Genomic DNA, 12,444 nt, shown 5'->3' with positions numbered 1-12,444 from the left:
GTTTGGGCCATAAACTTCTTGGACCATAACGTGTTATTATTCCTATAGGACCTTACCCAGTCTTTGACACATTAGGTTAATTAGCCTAGAATGAGCCATATTGTTTTCACAAAAAAATCTTTAATACACTGATTAACCCTTTTTTCTGTATTTCTTTCAATACAAATAAAAGGAAAAAAAAATGAAAAAAGAACTGAATTTTATATAAATTATTAATTTTACGGTCTGATAAATTATAATAGTTTATAAGTTTAATAATTCCATAAAAGTGTATACATGTTATATATGAAACATGAAATAAACTTGAACACCTATAACTTATTGTGCTTTTGGATTAATTTTTTGTTTATTGAAAGTTGGCAAAATTATATTTGCACTTATAAAAAAAAAAAAAAAAATTAAGGCTTCTAAAAACCTATACATAAGCAAATAAGTTAAAAAGTCAAAAGAGAAAAATTAAATCAAACTCATGATACAACTTTAGAAATAAAATATAACAGGTTAGGTAAAGTAAAAAGTAATTAATTATGAAGAAAATCTATAATGAAATTACAAAAAAAAATTATTTAATATTAGATCTGACATTGAAAACATTTATATTTGAAAATTGGTTGTCAAGTTGGTGAGTAATGCATTAATATTTTTTAATAAAATACTATTAGTATTTTAATCTATAATATACAAAGTTTAATATATATATTGTAGGGACACGATTTCTGGACGGGCCAATAATGGTGTTGGGCTCGTACATGAAAGATCCCCCCACAATACGATTTGTAGAGAGTGGGCTTAAAAGGCTATCGTTTTGGTCACGGGGCGTTGGTCCAGGCCGGATCTTAGGGGAACTCAGCTGAGAAAGGGCTTCAGTCTGGATATCCAAGCTCAATAACTTCATAACCTGAAGGATTGGACTCCTCGGATCCTGTCCGAGGAGCACTAATGCCTTTCCCCGGTTACCCGGCGGTGGGATTTTCATGGTGGTGTACATAGATTGTCCGGGCATTCTCATCCCTGGAGTTTTTCCCAGGAAGTGAGATGGGGCTCCCCTTCTGATTAGTTTACCTTTTCTTTTATACTAACTTACGTTTGCTGTCCCTCGTCCACGTGTAGGGTCAACTTTTTCCAGGACTGATATTTGTCCAGTCAATCTAATCCCGGAATTATTGGGGATGGTTAATAAAGCCTGAGAATCAGGTTCTGTTAGGTGTAGAGTCTTATCAGTGAAAGGTATTAAGGACAACTTCCCTGAGATATTTTCTGATCTTTAAAGTTTGCTCGTATACCGCTTTCATCAATGAGACTTTGGGTCTGCCGAGGACTAAGCTGTCCTCGGCTGTATCTCCGGACCATTTTGTGCCTCTTACTTTGAGCTTGGGCTATGACCTTCTTCGGCTTGGGCCTGTGGACTCTCCATGAGCAAGCGGGTCGGGTCCATAGATTATTGGGCCCCACAGATTATTGGGCCCCACAATAGCCCCTCAAAACCCTGCTGTCCAACATCTTGGTTGAAAAGGTGGGTTTTGGTAACACCGAGCCTTTTTTATGGTTCATTTATTTCAGCCCTTGAATGACGTTGGCGACCCTTCAACAACCTAGAGAATGTACCGGTCTACGAGCCGTTCCCCTGAATTTGCGCATGTTGCCCTTATGCCGTTTGGGTATCCAAGGCGCATCTTTAATGTCTTCCCTTTACGAAACCTCCCAGATCTAACGGCTATTGATGGTGTGGGAGAACGAAACGGCGTATTCTTAATTGTAGATTTCCCTGGGGATCCGAACGTGTTATGTACCCTTGTCTTCTTCCCCTATATAAAGAGAGAAGACAAAAACTGATTTTATCATACTTGAATCCTTCATATTCCTCCCAGAGTCCACTCCTTCCCTCTGGTTGTACCTTATCCGATAAAAGGTTCACCACAGTAGTCAGCCATGAATAAACCCTTTCATTCCCAAAAACACCATGTCCTAATAAAGCTCGAGATGGCTCGGTCAGGGCAAGGATGGCGGAGACTCAAGATTTGTCTCCCCTTCCTTTTAGCCAAAATCCGAAGCAGGGACTCGTCACATCTCACTTTCGGCGTGACCGAGTCAAAGACATCCATCATCACCACCATCCGCTCTGTCATGAGCATATCTAACATGGCGCCAGCGTGTTAGGAGTCAGGACTGGGGCAGGGACTAAGTGCCCCTGCTTCTTCCTCTCTTCGTTCACTGGCGCCCCCCTTTGCCTCTCTTTCTTCTTCTATCCACCACCAGATCCATTCTGGTGCTTTTCCTTCTCCCTCTTTTGCTCCTTTCTCTTTCTTTTCATCTCTTCTCTCTTCTTCTCCTCCTTCCTACTCATGTCCTCCATCTTCTTCATTCATCTCCTCCATCTTCTTCTTCCTTTGCGCTCTTCGATGACAAGAGCTTGCTGAAGTGCTTCCATGTGTTCCAATTCTTCTTCCTTCTCCTTCATCTTTTTCTAAAGAAGGTTCTTCTCCTGATATGAGCAGTACTGAGGCAGAGATTGGAGAGACTTTGAAGACGAGTTAAAAGAAAGAAAACACCTGACTGTTCACTTATCTGTATTGCGGATATTATTGTTACTTCGGCAGTTCTCCTTTTGTATAGGCTTGTTTAAGCCCTTCTTTGTACGTTGTAATAATTTTTCATATTAATAAAAATTGTTATTATTCTACTTTGCATATTCTGTTTCTATGTTTTTACAAGTTTACAAGCGCTGTTCGGCACAATAATATAGCATTGGAATCAATGACAACTAAGGCTAAAATATTTGCTAATAAAAAGATGTCATCATAACTTTAATAAAATTATTCGACATAGCAATGCCGACCAGTGAGGGACGAAACTCACCTTAAAATTAGCCGAGATGAGGACTAAGTGCTCGATACGGTATAGGAAGTAACTATCCGAGGACATGTCACCCGCCAAATGAACAGTTTCCTTAAGCTAATGAATATTGGGTCATTTCGCCATCTTCTTAACACACTGGCCTTAACATTTTACAGTATTTGAGCCGAGAACCTTCCCCATCCGAGTAGTTGGTTTCCCCATAGGCTTGAGTCCGAGGACCAGGCAAGTTCTAGGTTCTGTCCAAAACTTATTATTATTATTTTTTTGTGTACTTGGTTTCCCCATAGGCTTGAGTCCGAGGACCATGCAAGTCCTAGGTTCTGTCCAAAATTTATGTTTTTCTCAGTATTTGGTTTCCCCATAGGCTCGAGTCCGAGGACCATGCAAGTCCTTGGTTCTGTCCAAAACTTATTATTATTATTTATTATTTTTTTTGTGTACTTGGTTTCCCCATAGGCTTGAGTCCGAGGACCATGCAAGTCCTAGGTTCTGTCCAAAACTTATTAATATTATTTATTATTTTTTTTGTGTACTTGGTTTCCCCATAGGCTTGAGTCCGAGGACCATGCAAGTCCTAGGTTCTGTCCAAAACTTTTTGAGTTCAGATTCTCCCTTTCTTCAGGTATTTCACGAGGCGCCGAGCAGGGGTTGTCCTCGGCAACGGCTATTTCTTGGCGTGGGCCACAGTCCCTGGACCCTCATGCAGAGCGGGCCTGGGCCGCGAAGTCACTAAGCCCACGAATTAAGAGGTATCTCTACAGCCTTTGGCCACGCGGTACTCTCTGACGACCCAATGTTCGAGGTGCGCCTTTACGAGGCTTCTTTAATCTTGTGGTTGCAGTTGACGTTGGAAGTTGAGCCAGAACCATTTTGTCTGTAGCGTCCCTTGGGATGCTGCGTGAATCAACTGCCACCACCTTATTCCCTTAAATAAATGGGAGAGATAGTTGCTTTCCTTACACACAACTCCTTCAGCTCCCTCCCAAATCACAGCTCCTATACTCAGTGCTGCCCTCCCTTAGCATAACATGTTTGAGGCGAGGGTTGGGAAGAAGGAACTCTCTCCGCCACGGAAGCGCCGTGCCCTTCTAAGACTCAAAATAGTGAGGTATGGGCACAGGAAGTATAAGTTCAAGAGAATACTCCATTTCGATCGGGGGGAAAGGGTGTCTCTCCCTCTTTTAGTCAAAATCCGAAGCAGGTTCTGTTCATGCCAGAATTTTGGTGTGTCAGAAGAAAAATTCTCCGCCATCAGCGCCTCTGCCTTGTGGCAGGCAGATATTTAGAGAAAGCCCCTCAACTTCCAGCTCCCTGCACCTTTCCTTCAGCGGTGTCAGGCTCAAGTTGGGTTCTCTCTGCACTTTTTCTTCGAGGTTACAGGCCCCAGGCTGGGTTCTTTTGCTGCCTGAGTTATGGGCATGTAAAAGCACTGAGGAAGAACGAGGTTTTGAAGCAGTAGCCAACCTCTCTTCTGTGCCACCTCCTCGGCTTTGTTTTATTTTCTTGTATCTTTCCTTTTGATTATGTGGTTAGTTTTAGTAGCCAACCTCTCGTCTGTACTGCTCCTCGGCTTTATTTTATATATATTTTTTTTGTATCTTCCTACTCGATTATGTAATGAGCTCTGGCATAAGCTGATTCCAGCTTTTCATTGTACGCTGTACTATTTCTTTGTTTTAGTAAAAATAGAAATTTATTTACATGTTTTGAGTACTGATCTTTTGGCAACACTACTTTGTGAATGGGTGTGCTCCATGTGTGTGTTTCTTCAAGAAGATTTAGAGCAAGATACCTTGAAACATAATCTATCTAACACTAATTTACCAATACTACCAGGCATTATATCGACAATTCATAGTAAATCAAACTTAGGAAACTAACCGGGGTAACAGTTGAATATTCTGTGATAAGCGCGTGAATACCGTCCAAGACTGATAATATTTAAATAATTCATCCGAGCAATCGACTGGGAAGTAGGGAACTCTGATTGTGCTTGTGTACTTGGTGTCCCCATAGGCTTGAGTCCGAGGACCATGCAAGGCCTTGGTTCTGTCCAAAACTTATGTTTTTTCTTTTGTGTATTTGGTTTCCCCATAGGCTTGAGTCCGAGGACTATGCAAGGCCTTGGTTCTGTCCAAAACTTATGTTTTTTCTTTTGTGTATTTGGTTTCCCCATAGACTTGAGTCCGAGGACCATGCAAGGCCTTGGTTCTGTCCAAAACTTATGTTTTTTCTTTTGTGTATTTGGTTTCCCCATAGGCTTGAGTCCGAGGACCATGCAAGGCCTTGGTTCTGTCCAACACTTGTAATTTTTTCTCTTGAGTACTTGGTTTCCCCATAGGCTTGAGTCCGAGGACCATGCAAGGCCTTGGTTCTGTCCAACACTTGTAATTTTTTCTTTTGAGTACTTGGTTTCCCCATAGGCTTGAGTCCGAGGACCATGCAAGGCCTTGGTTCTGTCCAAAACTTGTGATTTTTTCTCTTGAGTACTTGGTTTCCCCATAGGCTTGAGTCCGAGGACCATGCAAGACCTTGGTTCTGTCCAAAACTTGTGATTTTTTCTCTTGAGTACTTGGTTTCCCCATAGGCTTGAGTCCGAGGACCATGCAAGACCTTGGTTCTGTCCAAAACTTATAATTTTTTCTCTTGAGTACTTGGTTTCCCCATAGGCTTGAGTCCAAGGACCATGCAAGACCTTGGTTCTGTCCAAAACTTATAATTTTTTCTTTTGAGTTTATTTGTTTTTTTTTTTTTTTTTTTCGAAGGTCAGCCCCTAGACCCTGGCGGGGAGAGTTGGCTTGAGGCCGGAAGCCCTTAGAGCTGCCCGCGCCGTTGGCACTGCAGGACGTAGCCCCTAGCAGAAGTTTATGTCGGAGCAACAAACTGCAAGTCGCCGGAGATGGAGGAAACCCCGCGAATCTCTGTTTGCTAGAGAGTTGACTCAAACGCCACCTGCGCCAACGCGCAAGCCTTCCCACAGACGGCACCAATTGTAGGGACACGATTTTTAGACGGGCCAATAATGGTGTTGGGCTCGTACATGAAAGATCCCCCCACAATACGATTTGTAGAGAGTGGGCTTAAAAGGCTATCGTTTTGGTCACGGGGCGTTGGTCCAGGCCGGATCTTAGGGGAACTCAGGTGAGAGAGGGCTTCAGTCTGGATATCCAAGCCCAACAACTTCATAACCTGAAGGATTGGACTCCTCGGATCCTGTCCGAGGAGCACTAATGCCTTTCCCCGGTTACCCGGCGGTGGGATTTTCATGGTGGTGTACATAGATTGTCCGGGCATTCTCATCCCTGGAGTTTTTCCCAGGAAGTGAGATGGGGCTCCCCTTCTGATTAGTTTACCTTTTCTTTTATACTAGCTTACGTTTGCTGTCCCTCGTCCACGTGTAGGGTCAACTTTTTCCAGGACTGATATTTGTCCCGTCAATCTAATCCCGGAATTATTGGGGATGGTTAATAAAGCCTGAGAATCAGGTTCTGTTAGGTGTAGAGTCTTATCAGTGAAGGGTATTAAGGACAACTTCCCTGAGATATTTTATGATCTTTAAAGTTTGCTCGTATACCACTTTCATCAATGAGACTTTGGGTCTGCCGAGGACTAAGCTGTCCTCGGCTGTATCTCCGGACCATTTTGTGCCTCTTACTTTGAGCTTGGGCCATGGCCTTCTTCGGCTTGGGCCTGTGGACTCTCCATGAGCAAGCGGGCCGGGCCCATAGATTATTGGGCCCCACATATATATATATATATATATATATTTTTTTTTTTTTTTAAGAAACAAATACACACACAAGGAAGAGGGAAAGATGTTTTAATATAAAGGCACACAACAACTCCATTTAAAAGTTATGATAATTTTTAAGGGAGGATGGACAAATTATACTACACACAACGCACTATTTTATGCAATGTGAGACAATTATCATTTTTAAAAAAATTTTATTATAGAAACAAACACACACAAGTTTAATATAACTAAGTATACAAACATACATTAAAAATAAGTTAAAATTTTATAATAAAGACTTTATGAATGGGTTACTCAAAATCAAATACTGGCAAAAACTTTTTAGACAAAAATAGAGTGTAATAACTACTATTTATATTTTATTTTTTACGTTTGAATTTGGTCAGGTAATGTGTTGGGGATCTAGTATTTATACGTCTGCCTCCAACCCTGAACGTAGTTTTGTCACTTTGGCTAAAAGTTGTACTAAGTAACGGTAGTGTTACGTAGGAGACCATTATATCAGAATAGTCTATAAATGATATGAAAGGTGAAGGTTATCTATGGAATGCAAATAATAAAATAATTGAGGCCATATCAGAGTAGTCTATAAATTTCAAATCAACATCGTTATCCATTAGGTTCGTAACATGATGAATTTAATTAAAGAATGATGGAATGCAAATAATAAAATAATTGAGGCCATACCAGAGTAGTCTATAAATTTCAAATCAACATCGTTATCCATTAGGTTCGTAACATGATGAATTTAATTAAAGAATGAAAGAAAGATACGATTGAGAAAAGTAAAACTGAAAGAAAGATATGATTGAGAAAAGTAAAAGGGGCAGGTCAGATCAAGAACCAGTCCAATATGAGAAATAAAGAAAAGCACAAAGATTAGGAAGACGAAAAAGGAAGGAAAGACTAATAGACAGTCATAGAGAGAGAGAGGATTCAGCAGATCCTAGTAACCGGAAGCTTCTGAAAAAATGGTGTAGTATTGTATTCCTTTAATCTTCGGCTGTGATATCATGTGAGATTGTATGTAACGATTCCGTTCCAACTGTGTAGATATTGTCCGTTTTAGGACTCATGCCCTTCACGGTTTTGTTATTTTTGACTGTGATGTCATGTGAGATAGAATTTGCAATTGGATGAGGGGGGTTATTTTAATTTCTGGTTCTTTTATTTTATTAAAATTGTTTAATTAAGAAATAAATAATAAAATTAAATTATTAAATTATGGTCAAAATAATGTCGTTTTGAGCAGTTTAATGGCAAATATAAGTGGTGAGTTAACAGAGGATTGAATTGAAGAAGTTTGAAATTTAGAAGACTAAAGAAGACTGAAATGAAAAGTGATGAAATTTAGAATGTGAGTTTTTGCATTTTCGCCTTTAAAATATGAAAATTTTCACATTAATTGTGAATATTTGTGTAAAATAGAAAAGGTAAACAAGTATAAAAATAAAACAAGATTTAGGTACAGTACTTAGGTGCTATTCCTTAGGTTCCCTTTGTCCATAAAAATATATTTTCAACTGAACCAATATCATAAAAAGTGCAGCTCATATAAGCAAAAAAATCTATACAACATACATATTTTTCAAATATAATGAAGAACTAATGATGAAGAAAGTTCATTTAGCAAAAGAAAAAAAGAAAAAAAGAAAAAAATAATAACATATATATATAGTCAAAACTTAGAGAAAATCCAATTAGATTTTAATTGGATTATCAATTTTGCGCCATATATCTCATTTAATTTTTAATTTTGAGCCAAGTGAATTATTGAGTGTTAAAATCAAAGAGTTCAAATCCAATTAGATTCTAAATTGAATTTCAATTAGAGTCCAATTTTCTGCCACGTGTCCATATAGATTTTTAACTTTTGTGACAAATGAATTATTGAGTGTAAAAACCTAAGAGTTTAAAACTAATTAAATTCTAAATCATATATATATATATATATATATATATATAATATGGGAAACTATGCATTACATATATTAGAAATGTATGGTTTAAAAAAAGTGTAAGTTAATACCATGTATCATTTGAAAAGTATAATTATAATTGTATATAATTGTAGTCATATATATGCACGGAGCTACACACTAATATAAATAATGAAGAAAGTTCTTCAACCACGCTAGAAGCAACAAAATATCCTGATTTGGTAGTGACTATATGAAGAAAAAAAAAATTAAAAAAAATTTAAAAAAAAATAAAAGAGGCTAATAACTATATTTATTTCATTTCACCTCTGGATCATACACCAATATATAGTAGAATCTTACACCAAATTAAGTGAAACATCAATCTAAGAAATTATTTTATTTACATTCTTTGCTACATTCCTCAAGCAATACACATCAAAGGAATCATGATTTCGTAACTAGGGTATTATTTTCATGTCTCTTAATCGCCCTACCCACATGCCAATACTCTTCAATGTATTGGCAAACCCAAAAAAACCAAACTCGCGACTCTTGTTCATGCTACAAACATGTGGAAAATCAAAATGCAGAACCGCATCGACTGCCTCTAGACAAACAATTTCCTCCATGTTGGTCTTGTAGAGCCCATACTTTTCAACGATCTCATCCCACACCCTTCCCTTCTTCTTCATCATCCCAACCCAATCAAACTTTTCATTCTCATCAAATGGCACAAACTCTAAATCAAAGATCTCACAACACACCTTCCAGAAGCACTTCCACGTAAAAACATCACCATTGGTGCAATTAAAGGCTTGGTTCTTAGCTCTATCCATTACCACAGCCCAAATCTGTTGCTCCGCTAACACGCGTGCATCTGACATGTCACAGAAATTCTCCCACGTGTATTTTGTACCTATTAGAATTATATTAATTTATTAAACTTACCATCTCCTAATACCACAAATTTATCACGGTATTAAAGCAAAAAGTCATGATTTTGATCTTTGTTTATACTCTACATCTCATTTAAGTTGTTAAAAATATCACGTGTTAGGCTCCATTTATTAAGGGGAGTAATAGAAAGTTATGAATATTATTTTGGAATCCATTTCGGATTTTCTATTGAAACGAAATATTTCGGTACTGGCCCATTTCGGTGCAATATTTTGTGGGTTACTGGTATTTTATTTTATTTTATTTATATATATATATATATATTTCCTTATATACTATTGGTCAAAACTCATAATTTATTAAAAATCTTAAAATAACAAGTCTATATATTACAATTAACATATAAATCTTAAGCCTAAATATATACCCAATAATTATAATAATAACAATAAACACTTTTTTAGAATATAAAAACATAAATATGAATTTTTTTAGGGATAAATATGAACTTTTTTTTATAAAATATAAATATGCACTTAGATAAAGAAAAAAAATAACCAAATATAAATATGTACTTTTATATATATATATATATATATGGGTTGAGTGTAAGTTTCATCTCAATATTTTTTAATTAGATGTGAATTTTGATAAATTCACTATTAGATTACATTATTTTTGTATATTTTTCATAATTACAAAATTTAAAAATGATTAAAGATCAATAAATATGTTATTAATCAATTATTTAAACTCAAATTTTTATAATTTAAAATAAGATATAAAAATGAATTTATGAGTCAAATAGTAAATTACATTTTATATTCTCTGTGTGGGTCCATCTCTATACAAAAGGAAGGAAGCATGTATATAAAGTATGGTATACCACCTCCAAATTTAGCCCCTTCCCAGTCCCACGCAGCTGATCTGATACCTGTCTTTCTCCTGCACTTTGTTTTTATATTCTCTTTACTGTGCCTCTTCACAGCTCTACGTCTTGTAGTCTTTGACAATTTCCTTCTTCTTCTTTTTTAAATATATTTTTTTAATTTTTTTAATCCATTCCCCATTCTTGTCGTAACTCTCTCTCTCTCTCTTTTCTATTGATCTTTGTTTTTTTCTTCTTCTAGCCATCTTCACTGTGCCTCTTCATCATTGTGGCTCTACGTCTTATGTCCTCTCAAATTATAGATATCAACGTTGTTGTAGCGTTTTTTTTTTTTTTTTTTACTCCCAGCAAAATATATAAATATATAATTTATTTTTTAGTTTTAAACTACAGCTTGTTCAATATCTTTTTATTGAAGATGAATTTTGATAAATTCACCATTGAATTATATCTTATTCTTATATCTTCCATATTTACAAAATTTCTAAAAAATTAAAGATTAATAATTATATCATCAATAAACTGTTTTAATGCAAGTTTTTATAATTTAAAATTATGCATAACATATAAGCTTATAGATCATATAGTAAATAATATCTGATTGATATAAAATTTGACACGTATATTAAGAGTGTAAAGAATATATAATTCAACGGTTATATTTTCAAAATTTATAGTAATATTTATTTTATTGAGTAAGTTTGTAGTTTTAGGTTACAATCAATTTTGTAACTAAATTTTGTTTATATATATATATATATATATTAATATAGTATATATTATATTATATTATATATAATAACAAAGAAAAATAATATGAATTTATATTTATTGTGTTAATTTTTATATTATTTGATTAGTAGATACATTATTTCTTACGTATTATGTAATAATGGTAAAAGAGTAAATTTATATAAACTAAATTTTCTATTCTTTCACTTTTCTTAAAAAAAAAAAGAAAAAAAAAAAGAATTTTTCACCATCCTATTTTTCTACTCCTCCAACCAAACACGTAGGATAGAAACCTAAATTACTTTTACCCTTCCACTTTTTCATTCTTTCACCAATTTTCTATGTCTCAAATTTTCGCTCCTTCAACTTAACTAAACGAACCCTAAAGTTAAAAACCAAAAACAACAGAAGAGGCAGAGACTAGAGAGTCTGAGACGAAGCACAGATGGGGAAGAAGAAGAAGAAGAAGCCTGAACGGAATGAATTTAATAACATTTAGAATTATAATTAAATACCTGGATACCGAAAGGGCAAGCCTTGGTATTTACAGATAATAGCATAGAGTCAGCAATGCATTGTAGAAGCTCCTTGAGGATGCACCAACTATTATAGAAGAACGGTGCACAGAATATGAGAGTGATGGTGAGTATGAAGCCAAAAGGTCTTCTAGAGCATAATAGAAGTTAGGGTAGGGTAGTCGAGGCATGTCCTCATGAAATGGAGGTTCATGATGCACAAGTTGGGCTCCAAGAACTGGATCAAAAATCTGACCCATGTAATGTTTGGTGCCAGTTTGCAACGTTATATGACATAGCCTTGAAGGTGTGGCTGATTTGAGAGCTTTGATAACATTTTCAAGCATGGTAGAGTTGGCAACTATGTTAGATTCTTCGTTTTCACGTACTTGGATTGCTATCCAAAAGACATGGGTGATTTCATGGGCTATTGGGGAGAGATGTTTGAGTGTGTCATCAAAGTTTAAGGCGTCAAAAGCTATGTAATGGTCAAGGGTGGAGGAAGGGAACCATGTTGGTTTGGCGCGGCGAGCTGAGCCGTAGACTTTCCAGGGACCACCAAGGGCTGTTGGACTCTTTAAAGCTTCAGCCAAGCTCAACCCTGCCATGCCTGTCACTCCCACAACCAGTGCTACTGGTGTGTTAGTGTTAGGGACCTCTTGCTCCATGTGAGAGAGAGAGAGAGACAGAGAGTTTGATCTATTGGATTGGGTATAAGATATGAGTGGTGGAAGGCGTTGTTGTTGTTATATGGTGTTTGTGTGGCGTCAAAAATCAAAGAGAAATTTCATGTGGTTGCTATCTGAATTGGCTTTAGTAATCGGAGAGATTTTTATAACCTGATCTAAAAATGATAGAAAAATGAAATGAGCCTAG

At 36.5% G+C, this 12,444-nt stretch overlaps 1 long non-coding RNA gene and 1 pseudogene across 4 annotated transcripts in view; one reads left to right on the top strand and one right to left on the bottom strand.

Annotated features, from left to right (window-relative positions):
* Positions 1 to 11,806, top strand: part of LOC126703030 (uncharacterized) — a 19,219-nt gene extending 7,413 nt beyond the window's left edge. For all 4 annotated transcript variants that reach the window (XR_007647919.1, XR_007647920.1, XR_007647918.1 and 1 more), the window contains one exon: positions 11,715 to 11,806. This is a non-coding gene — a long non-coding RNA (uncharacterized LOC126703030). The remainder of the gene's footprint in view (positions 1 to 11,714) is intronic.
* On the bottom strand, positions 8,824 to 12,444 carry LOC126703029 (3-oxo-Delta(4,5)-steroid 5-beta-reductase-like; annotated as a pseudogene).

The sequence above is a fragment of the Quercus robur genome, chromosome 10 (genome assembly GCF_932294415.1).
Source record: "Quercus robur chromosome 10, dhQueRobu3.1, whole genome shotgun sequence".
NCBI lineage: Eukaryota > Viridiplantae > Streptophyta > Magnoliopsida > Fagales > Fagaceae > Quercus > Quercus robur.
Note: the sequence above shows the minus strand (reverse complement) of the source record. Positions and strands in the feature narration are given on the sequence as shown.